General features: G+C 38.1%; 1 long non-coding RNA gene across 1 annotated transcript; it reads left to right on the top strand.

Annotated features, from left to right (window-relative positions):
• Window positions 1-1,509: 1,509 nt before the first annotated feature.
• LOC149497610 (uncharacterized) lies at window positions 1,510-3,281 on the top strand. Its single transcript, XR_016319942.1, has 3 exons — window positions 1,510-1,541; window positions 2,271-2,352; window positions 3,215-3,281. It is a non-coding gene; the product is annotated as an uncharacterized LOC149497610 (long non-coding RNA).
• Window positions 3,282-10,222: the final 6,941 nt, after the last annotated feature.

Raw genomic sequence — 10,222 nt, 5'->3', positions numbered from 1 at the left:
TTGAGTCCGGTTTGGCTCAAATCATGGGTTTTTGCTTCGTTGTCTATTGGTTTGGGGTTTGTAATGAGTTTATATTGGTTAAAAGGTATGGTTTAACAAATATAAAAATGTATTTATCTTAAGGTTTGGTTAAATAAATTCACAAGGTATTAATTTAATTATTTTAAATATAATAATTTTCTATAATATCATTGGTTTAGAATTAATAATTAAATTTTTTAATGAAAAATTTTGAGAATAAAATTTTGGGTTGTTTCAATAGTAGAGCACACTATTCTGATGTATCTTTGAGCCAAGCCAGTGAAACAGAAAAGGAGAAGATTGAGACCAAAATGAGATGAAAAGATCAAAAAAGAAGTGACCAAACAGATTGATGCCAGATTTCTAAAAATGGTTCACTATCTTGATTGGTTCGGCAACATATTTCTAGTTCCCAAGAAGGATGGAAGGGTCATAATGTGTATGTATTACAAAGACCTAAACAAAGCATCAGTGAAAGATAATTTTCCTCTCCCTCATATCAATATCCTAATCGACAATGCAACTATGATGGGATGCTACTTGATTGAAATGCCCCGAATTATTATTTTCAAAACTTTGGAATTTTTATTAAATCAAAAATCTGAATTTTTGATAGTATGGGTTGTTACGATCGAGCAATTCTAACTTGAGTCCAAATTTGAATTGGGCCCAAGCCCAAAAACGGATTATTCGGGATTTTCGATTGGACAATGCTTAAAATTTTGATGAAGTAAAATAGGATACAAATTATTAATTGATTTTAAATATATGATTATGTATGTAATTGGTATATAAACTAAAATCAAATATTATTACTGTTACTATTTTTATTATTATTGAGTAAATGAAGGGAATGTTTTCTAACCTAACTAAATAATTAAATTAAATCAAACCAAACTCGGGAATCAAAGCGATTTTTCGAAAACCACACGGATAATCTGAAAACCAAGTGAAAAACCTACAAATCAAATAAGAATCGAGCTAAATCACTGAGTTGGACCAAACCGGTTTGAATCAAACCGGAATGGCCTTGAAACCTCTAGAATCACTCCTTTTCTTTTTATTTTTTTTCTCTCTTCTTCTTCGCGCATGCAAGGAGCAGCGCCGCTCCTCCTCCACCTCCCCTCCCTTCTTCTTCTTCTTCTTCTTCTTCTTCTTCTTCTTCTTCTTCTTCTTTCTCTTCTTTCTTTCCTTTTCCTTTCTTCTTCCTTGGATCTGCGTCGGCGTGGTGTTCCAGCCGCTCCAGCAGAGGCGATCGACCACCGAGCGCCACCGCACGCAGCTCCAGCGCCACGTCCAGCCGCTCCACTTCGCAGCGCCTCAGCCAGCTTACTGGGTCAGATCGCGCGGCACGAGCAGACCAACCTCCCTCTGCCTTCGGTCGAGCAAGCGTCGCGCCAACGCCACCGCCTAGCCGCCGCTCCAGCGCGCCTCCGACCACCAACAGCCACTGCTCTCCGATCCGGCACGCGTGGAAATTTTTGATCTAGCAGAAATTCGACAAAAAAATTATATTTGGGGTATAAATTAATTTAAATGCATTTTCGTTAATTAATTTAATTTTATTCATGGTAGTTAATTAAACTTAGTCATGTTAGTTAGTTTAATTTTAATAATTTAGTTGATTAATTTGATTTTAGTAATTTTAGTGAATTAAATCGATTTTAGTAATCTTGATTAATTAATTTGATTTAGCAATTTTGATTAGTTAATGAATTTAATTTGGTTAGATCTACTAAATTAATTTAATTAGTGTTGATCCATTGATTAATAAAAATTACTTGAATAATTAAAATTAAATTCGTGTCATAAATAAATTGTTAGGAAATGATGATATATAGAATTAAAGAAACATTTATAAATTTATGTTGATATGGAAAATATGGAGGATGGGAGAAATTGACTTGATTGATTGCCCGATGGATGGGCTGTGTGGTTTGAAATATTTGATGAACTGTTGATATCTTAACAGGTGGATAGTCCAATTTTTAGGGGAGATGCTGCCGAAATTTCGGTAGAAAAATAAAATAAATTTCGGTAGAAAGTAAAATAGAGTTCGGTAGAAAAATAAAAATTGAAATTAATATCGAGAGTAGATTACATAGAAAAATTTAGAATGAGAAGACCCAGATATATATGTATATATAACAAGTGAATTAAATGACCGGTAACCGAAATAAATAAATGAATGTGAAATATAAGTTTTTGAATTAAAATTCTTATTTAGAATTTTCTTGTTTATTTTAAAGGTTTATAGAATACCAAAATGCGAGGACAAAAGCTGGAAGCATGTGGCTATAAAGACAGTCCTTTAAAGGACAATAAAGAACTGTGAGTAGTGTTAGATAATTCGTATCATCCGCCTGCATTCATGCATTCACAGCTAAATGTTATCATGCATATGGCCATGTGGTGCTGCACTATTTGTTGATATTAAATATTGCTTGATTACTTGTGATGTGATATTGCTGTACCTTGTTTGTGTGGAATTGGGATGAAGTGGGTCACCATGGGTTTGTGAGACCGTTACCGTTATATGGATCCTGATTATGATTACCGTTACCGTTATATGGATCCTAATTACCGTTAGCCGGGTAAATGGGAGATCGGTGCCCCCGTGTGCACCTACCGTTACCGTTACCGTTACCGTTAACCACAGGATGGCCGCTTGTTGTTGCGCACCTGAAAATCTAGATTTGATTGCAGCCCGCAGGGTGGCCTCCTGTTGTGAGCGCTTGATGATCTAGATTGGATGGAGACCACCGGGTTGCCTCCTGTTGGTATGGAAAAGAAAAGAGAGAATGGAAAAACAATGAGAGGGCTGGTCAAGTGAGGATTAGACCGGTCGGCCAGTATGGGGGATCGGCTCCCTGGTGCACACGTGAGAGGATGAGCCATGTGGGAAGACGGCTCATTAGGAGTTCGGTGACTCCACTGACTAATTTCCACGTGATGTGATTAAATGAAGGTGCTAATAACTGTGATTGCTGTTGTATTGTCATTCGTTTGACACTGCATGATCATAATATTAATCAATGACCAAATAAAATATTTTAGCATCTGTGTGATCATATAATTAATCGGTGATCAAATAAAATATTTTTAGCATTTGTATGATTGTGTGGGGTGAGAGGGTTATCTAACCCTACTCATTGAGTTTAGCGCTCACCCCTGCCTACCTATTTTTTTTCAGGTAATAGAAGAAAGAAAAATCCTATGGAGTTGAATTATAGAAGATCGTTAATGATAAACGAATAATGATGTAAATGTACAGGTAGAGTTCCGCAATTGTATTATAGTTGGGTTGTAAATGAACTGTACTAGTGATACATAATTGAATTAATTATTGGGCCTGTATCCACACTTATGAATAGGAAATGAGGCTTACATAATATAGGCTTACTACGGGCTTCGGGGGCCTTAAGCCCACCCAGGTCCTAGTGCCGGTCCGGCCCACAAAAATGGGTCGTGACATTGATAATGGACGGTTTCATGGGCTATAATTAGATTCTTATGGCATTATTAGATAAACCCAAGACTACTTTTGTCACAAAGTTTCTACCACCGGGTAATGTCGTTTGGCTTAAAGAACGCCAGAGCTACCTACAAAAGGATGGCTACTACTTTGTTCCATGATATGACCCATAAGGAGTTAGAAGTCAAAATTGATGATATGATTGTCATGACAAAGACACTAGAAGAGAATACAACAACTGTAAAGCAGTTCATGGATAGAGTTATCAAGTACAAGCTATGGCTAAATCCGAAGAAGTGTGTATTTGGGGTAACTTCAGGTGAAGTGTTAGGATTCATTGTTGGTCCAAAAGTGATAGAAATTGATCTGGATAAGATCAAGGAAATTCAAAAAATGGAGCTGCTTAAAATTGAGAAGCAAGTAAGAAGTTTTCTGGGTAAGATTTAGTATATCAGCAAGTTCATATCGAAGTTGTCTATCCTATATGATCCGATTTTCAAACTACTAAGGAAAGTGACCAGACAGTTAAGTGGAACGATCACTGTCAGATAGCTTTTGATAAGATCAAGAACTACTTATCGAGTCCCTTGGTTTTGTGCCCACCTAAATCTATTAATCTCATACTTGACAGTGGAAAATGTCAAAATCGACGTCATGCTAGCACAAGCCGATGAAGCAGGTGTTGAAAAGGCAATCTACTACTTGAGCAAACAGCTTCTTCCTAATAAGTAGAAAGATAACTCGATTAAAAAAAAAACTATTTAGTTATGGTTTGGGCAATTAAAAAACTTCATCATTACTTTCAGTCCTACAAGGTTATAGTGGTTTCCAAGATTGATCCGGTCAAGTACTTACATGGAACACTAGCACTGGTAAGGGAATTAGCAAGGTGGTTAATCCTATTGTCAGAATTCGACATCGAGTATGTTGTAAAGAAGACCGTCAAAAGGCGAGCAGTTGCAGATTTTCCATCCAGTTGAAGCGGGAGTGGAATGACCAGATTAAGGTCCCCAGGGTAGAGTAAATAAAAAATGAGCCCTTAGTTACGAGATAGTGGACAGGTTAATGCAACTTCAGGGTCAGGGCATGTCATGGGACATATGGGAGGTTTTGGCTCTTCTCTAAACTTCCAAAGTTTTTGAGCTTCCTTCTATTGCATGAGAATGAATTATAAGGGGAGTCATGCAAGTGTCAGGTTTTATAGACTAATAATAATTTAATGGGCTATAAGAATGGTGCAGACCTGAATGAGGATGTGATTTTAAAAGATATAGCAAAAATAAAAAAGAGACTGAGAAGCTCAAAAATAAAATTCTGCTTCTGTTGTTTCTTTTCCATTAAAATATTCAACAGTTAGCAAGCTTGTGTCATCTACTACTACAGGAACCAAGAGAGTGACTAATCCGTCCAAGGGGTTAGCCGAAAGCAATGAAACTCTTTAACTGGAACTGTCGAGGACTTAGCGATTCCCGGAGAGTAAATGCGCTCAACGATTTGATCTTAAGCTATAAGAAATATTCTTTTTCTCATGGAAACAAGAGTTCATGGTGTGTAAGATGTAAGAGTTATGTTCTGTGTTGCGTTTTGCTAGCTGTTTTTTGGTTGACAGTTTGGTTTAGGTGGTGGTTTGTCTATTTTATGGTGCAATAATACCAATATTACCGTTAGAAGCTACTCCTTGAACTTTATTGATTGTAGAATTGATGGTTTGGAGGTACTTAGAGGATGATAAGTTTTTACGATTATCTAGAGCAGTATAGGCATAGGGCATCATGGAATCTTTTACAAGCATTAGCAGCAAGGAATTCTTTACCTTAGCTATGTTGTGGTGATTTTAATGATATCAGCATAAATGAAGAGAAGATAGGGGGTGCTCCTCAACCTTGTTATCTATTGGATGGTTTTAATGAAGCCTGCCGCAATTGTAATCTTGAAGACTTGCCAAGCGTGGGATCATTTTTTACTTGGGAGAGTAGGAGAGGGTCTGATTACTAGATTAGAGAATGTTAGACCGTTCTATGGCTTTAGTTAACTGGTCTCATATGTTCCCGGATGCTAACAGATTTAAGAAATTTTTGCCTAGTGTTGTATTAGTAAAACAATCGGCTTTTGTTCTGAGGCATATGATTCATAATATGAAATAGACTACTTGGCATGGGATTGGTTCATGTGCTCTAAAAATTGATATTAGTAAGGATTTATGATAGAGTTGATTGGGATTTTTTAAGGGATATGCTATGGAGGTTTGGTTTTTGTGATAAATGGGTGGCCTGGATGTTGTTATGTTTTTTAGAGGTAAATTATATTATGAATTTTAACGAAGATTATGTTGGTCCTATTAAACCAGGTAGAGGTCTTAGGCAAGGGGACCCCTTTGTCTCCTTACTTGCACCTTATTCGTGCCGAAGGTCTGTCGCTATTATTTGGGGATGCTGAGGGAAGGGGGTGGATTCATGGTCATAGAGCAGGTAGTAGGTGCCCTAGAACTTCTCATCTTTTATTTGTAGATGACTCTTTTTTTTCTTCACTGGTAATGTGTTTGAAGCATCTAGAGCATTTTATATGAATGTGAAAGAGTTTCGACTCAGTTAGTTAATTTTGGGAAGTCTTGTATTTTTTTTTTTTAGTCCAAATGTGAATGGCCATTTGAAGGATAATATTTCTGATATTCTTGATGTTCACCATCCTTTGGGGAGAGGAATTATTTAGGCTTAGCACCGCTTATTGGTCGCAATAAAAAGCAATTTTTTGGTTTTATTAAGAATAGACTTGGTCCACTTATTAATGGGTGGAATAGTAGATTTTTATCCAAGGCGAGGAGTGAGGTTCTTTTTAAATTTGTAGCCTAAGTTATACCCTCTTATTGTATGAGTGTTTTTCTTCTTCCTATGTCTTTGTGTTCTGATATGCCTAAAGTCATGAATAAGTTTTAGTGAAGGAGACTTGGGGAGGGTGGTCGAGGAATCAATTGGTTGGCATGGAATAGGATGTGTGGCCTTAAAAAAGAGGGTGGGATGAGTTTTCACGATCTGCATTATTTCAACATAGCCATGCTAGGAAAATAAGGATGGGGGTTATTAACTAAAACTAACACTCTCCTTTATAAAATTTTCAAAACTAAATACTTCCCAGATGGGGATTTTTATAACGCATCGATAGGAAGAAATCCAAGTTTTATGTGGTCGAGTGTATTGTTTTCTAGTGGGGTTTTTAAACGTGGAGTTCGATGGAGGGTTGGTAATGGTGAATCTATTAGGGTGGCTAGTGATCCTTGGGTTCAAAAAAGTTGATTCTTTTTCATTGACGATGGGTCTATTTTTATTGATTCGGATTTGAAAGTGAAGGATTTGTTTAAGGTAGGGAGTTTGCAGTGGGATGTTGGGAAGCTTATGGAGTTGTTTAGCATTGGAGATATTCGTGCTATTATATGAATTCCTATTAGTCCATTTAATCGAAAGGATACTATTATTTGGAATTTTGATAAGAAAGGGGCATATACAGTTAAATCCAGATATTAGTTAGCTTGAGGGTGCTTGGTCGGGAACCTGTGAAGTTAGATGGGGATTTTGGAGTAAAATTTGAAGTCTCGGTCTCCCTCCAAAAATAGTGGATTTTATGTGGCGGGCGATAAGGAATGTGTTTCCAACGAAAGAGAGACTTAGCAGGAGAGGGCTAAATATTAATGAAAGTTGTCCCTTTTGTAGTGGGATGAAGGATGCTGATCATATCCTAGTTCATTGTGATAGATTGATGGATTCGTGGAGGCTAGGGGGTTTTGGTGCACAAAACGCTAACATTTCATATTTAGCGTTCTTTTTGTAGGTATATAATTGTGAATACCCAAATTTTGAGGCTCAAAGAGCCAGTTTTCTCGGACTGCAAACAGTCCGGCCGGACTGGAGGCCATTCGGGAAGTTCACCGGAAGTATGCCAATATGGTACTTGAAACGTCCGGGACGTCGCGAGGATCACGAAACTGGTCCCGGAATATTTTTTGGAGGTCCGGAACTCCTGGAAAAGCCTCCGGAACGAAAAATTAGCAAGCCCGCCGGCCTCGGTGGCTCAGCCGCCAGGCCCAGCGACCCAGGCCGCCGAGCACAGCGGCCCGAGCCGCCGAAATAGTCCATTTTTGCCTATAAATAGTGGCCCCGGCACTATTTTCAAGGCACTCAGTCTGTGTTGACGGACGCTCCTTCTCCCCTACGCTCCTTGCAATTCTTTACTACTTTTTTGCATTTTAGTTTAGCTTTATTGCTTTCTTGCTTTGTTAAGTGGTCACTAAAATTGAACTAATTAATATTCCCTTAACGAGGAGCTTAACCTGGAGTTAAGAAGTGGTCGTCGATTAAATCAGGTACATAAACTAAACTCTGTCTATTTAATTTTAGCACTTCATGCATGCTTCTCTTCTACTCCTAATAATTCTATAACTGAATAAATGCATTCACGTCATCCATTTGGCAAATAAACTGCCTCAATTAAATACGATTAAGCTTAAAAATGCCCGGTTAATTAATAATCGTGGTGTTAAAGCTTAAATCCGACAATATCGGCTAAAAAGACCTATTTAATTAATAACTACGATTAATTGCCTTTATTTCAAACAGTCCGGCTTAAGTCCAATCAATCAATAATTGTGGCTGAAAAGCCTTAATCAATCACGTTTTGGCAACAAATTGCCTACAATTGAATCAATCACATTTTGGCAACAAATTGCCCACGGTTAAATCAATTTTTGGCAAACAAATTGCCTATAAATTAGATTGACCACTATTTTTAGCGATAAATCGCTTAAATCAAAAACTTTGGCAAAATGCCTTAAAATTAATCAATCTTGTGGCTTTAAAGCCTTAAATCAACATTTTTTGGCAATAAGTTGCCTAAAGCAATCATTTTGGCGTCAAACGCCCAATCAATCGATTTTTGGCAAACAAATTGCCTGAATCAATCCATTTTGGCTAAAAGCCTTAAAATCAATCATTTTGGCGACAAATCGCCTAAATCGACATTTTTGGCAACAATTGCCTAAATCAATCTTCTTGGCTACAGGCCTTAAATCAACATTTTGGCAACAAACGCCTAATAAAATCAATCAATTCTTTGGCAAAATGCCTAAACAAAATGCACGAAGCATACACACACTCATGCATTAAGCATACCCATTCAAAGCCCTTTAAAAAAGGCCTATCAAACTACGTTGACTTTGATCTTCCATTTAAACGGAAGTACGTAGGCACGTTTGGGATTTAACCCCGAGCGGCAAGTCGAAATCACATGAACATTTTTCATTGGTCCAATCACTTCATCTTCCTTGCAAAGCATTCATTTTTTGGTTAGTTCATCAGCATTACATAGTCTCGGGATCCACCTCGGGTTTGAAGACCATGCCTTAGACGTTGGGTTAATTAGGTTAATTAAAATCGGATTCAACTTAGGGTTTTTTCCTAGTTTACCCTAAAATAATTAAACAAGGTGGCGACTCACACATTCACGTGCATTTCTTCCTTTAGTCATGTGCATCATATGCATGATATTTTGGGGAGGGGTTCACAGTTTGGCAACTCTGCTGGGGAGTGCAATCATTTTGCTAGAGTGGACTATGATTGTTGTGTAAACTAACCGGCCCTTCTTTAGGGTATTTTACTATGCTTTGTTTTGCAGGGTACCTTGACACGAGTCAAGTATTCTTTCTTTAAGAATATTGGATAAAGAAATTTGGACTTAATTTGTAAAGTTCAATGAAAATATTTAAATTTGTTGATTTATTTGCACGATTGAGAATCCTTTTCTCCATTGCATAAAAAATGAATTTCAAATGAATTTCTTCTCTCTCTGTTCAAACTTCTGAGTCTGGATAGCAAGTAGCGCTGATCGGCAGGTCTCTTTGATTATGTCGACGGACAGCCAAAGCGTCCTCCCTGTTACCGCAAACCATCCCTAATCCTTTTGGGGATGGCCCATGAGTATGCATATTGTTGGACCCACGTGAAACTCTTTGTTTCACATGTGGTTAGGTATATCCATGCTCAAGGTTCAAGGGTCCCTTTATAAGCCTATTCTCTATTTGCGTCATAGCCTATAGAACCTATCCCTTAGGACTGTATGCACCCAATGATGTGAATCATATCATAAACAGATGATGATGTGACGTTGTGCGCATTCATGACATATCATCACATTAAGAAGAACACAAAGCACCCTTTTTAGTCATGCACAGTTGGACAAAGAGTCGATCTACCTCAGCTACCCACTATATCCTAATCCATCTACCTTTATCCTATCAGGTACCCCCCGTTCAAGTGCCAGTCACGCCTACAGTACTATCACCGACCACACCAGCTTCACCAGCTACACCAGTTTTACCTACAACTCCTACAACCCTACCTGCATCAATGGCATCACTCACTGACATCCAAAACCTAATTGAACAACTGGAGGCCAGGATGGAGGCCAGAATGAATGAGGCATTGGCTGCCCAAAGGACTGCCTTGATAGCTGAACTGGGTAATGGAAATGGAAATGGGGCTTCCGCCGGGGGAAGTGGACTGACCACCTCCAATCAGGGTCCTGCTGCTGAACCAACAAACCCTACCCGTAACCTGGATTATGTACCCTCCAAAACTGCTTCTGAGTTGGAAGCTCAGAAAATGAGAGAAAAACTCAAACTCCTAGAAAGGTCTATCACTGCCCTCAAAACACACAAGGAGGTGGAGGACATGGACTCCT

The sequence above is a fragment of the Jatropha curcas genome, chromosome 3 (genome assembly GCF_041381405.1).
Source record: "Jatropha curcas cultivar XTBG-Jc1 chromosome 3, XTBG_Jcur_1.0, whole genome shotgun sequence".
Taxonomy (NCBI): Eukaryota; Viridiplantae; Streptophyta; class Magnoliopsida; order Malpighiales; family Euphorbiaceae; genus Jatropha; species Jatropha curcas.
This window is presented reverse-complemented; position numbering and strand designations above follow the sequence as displayed.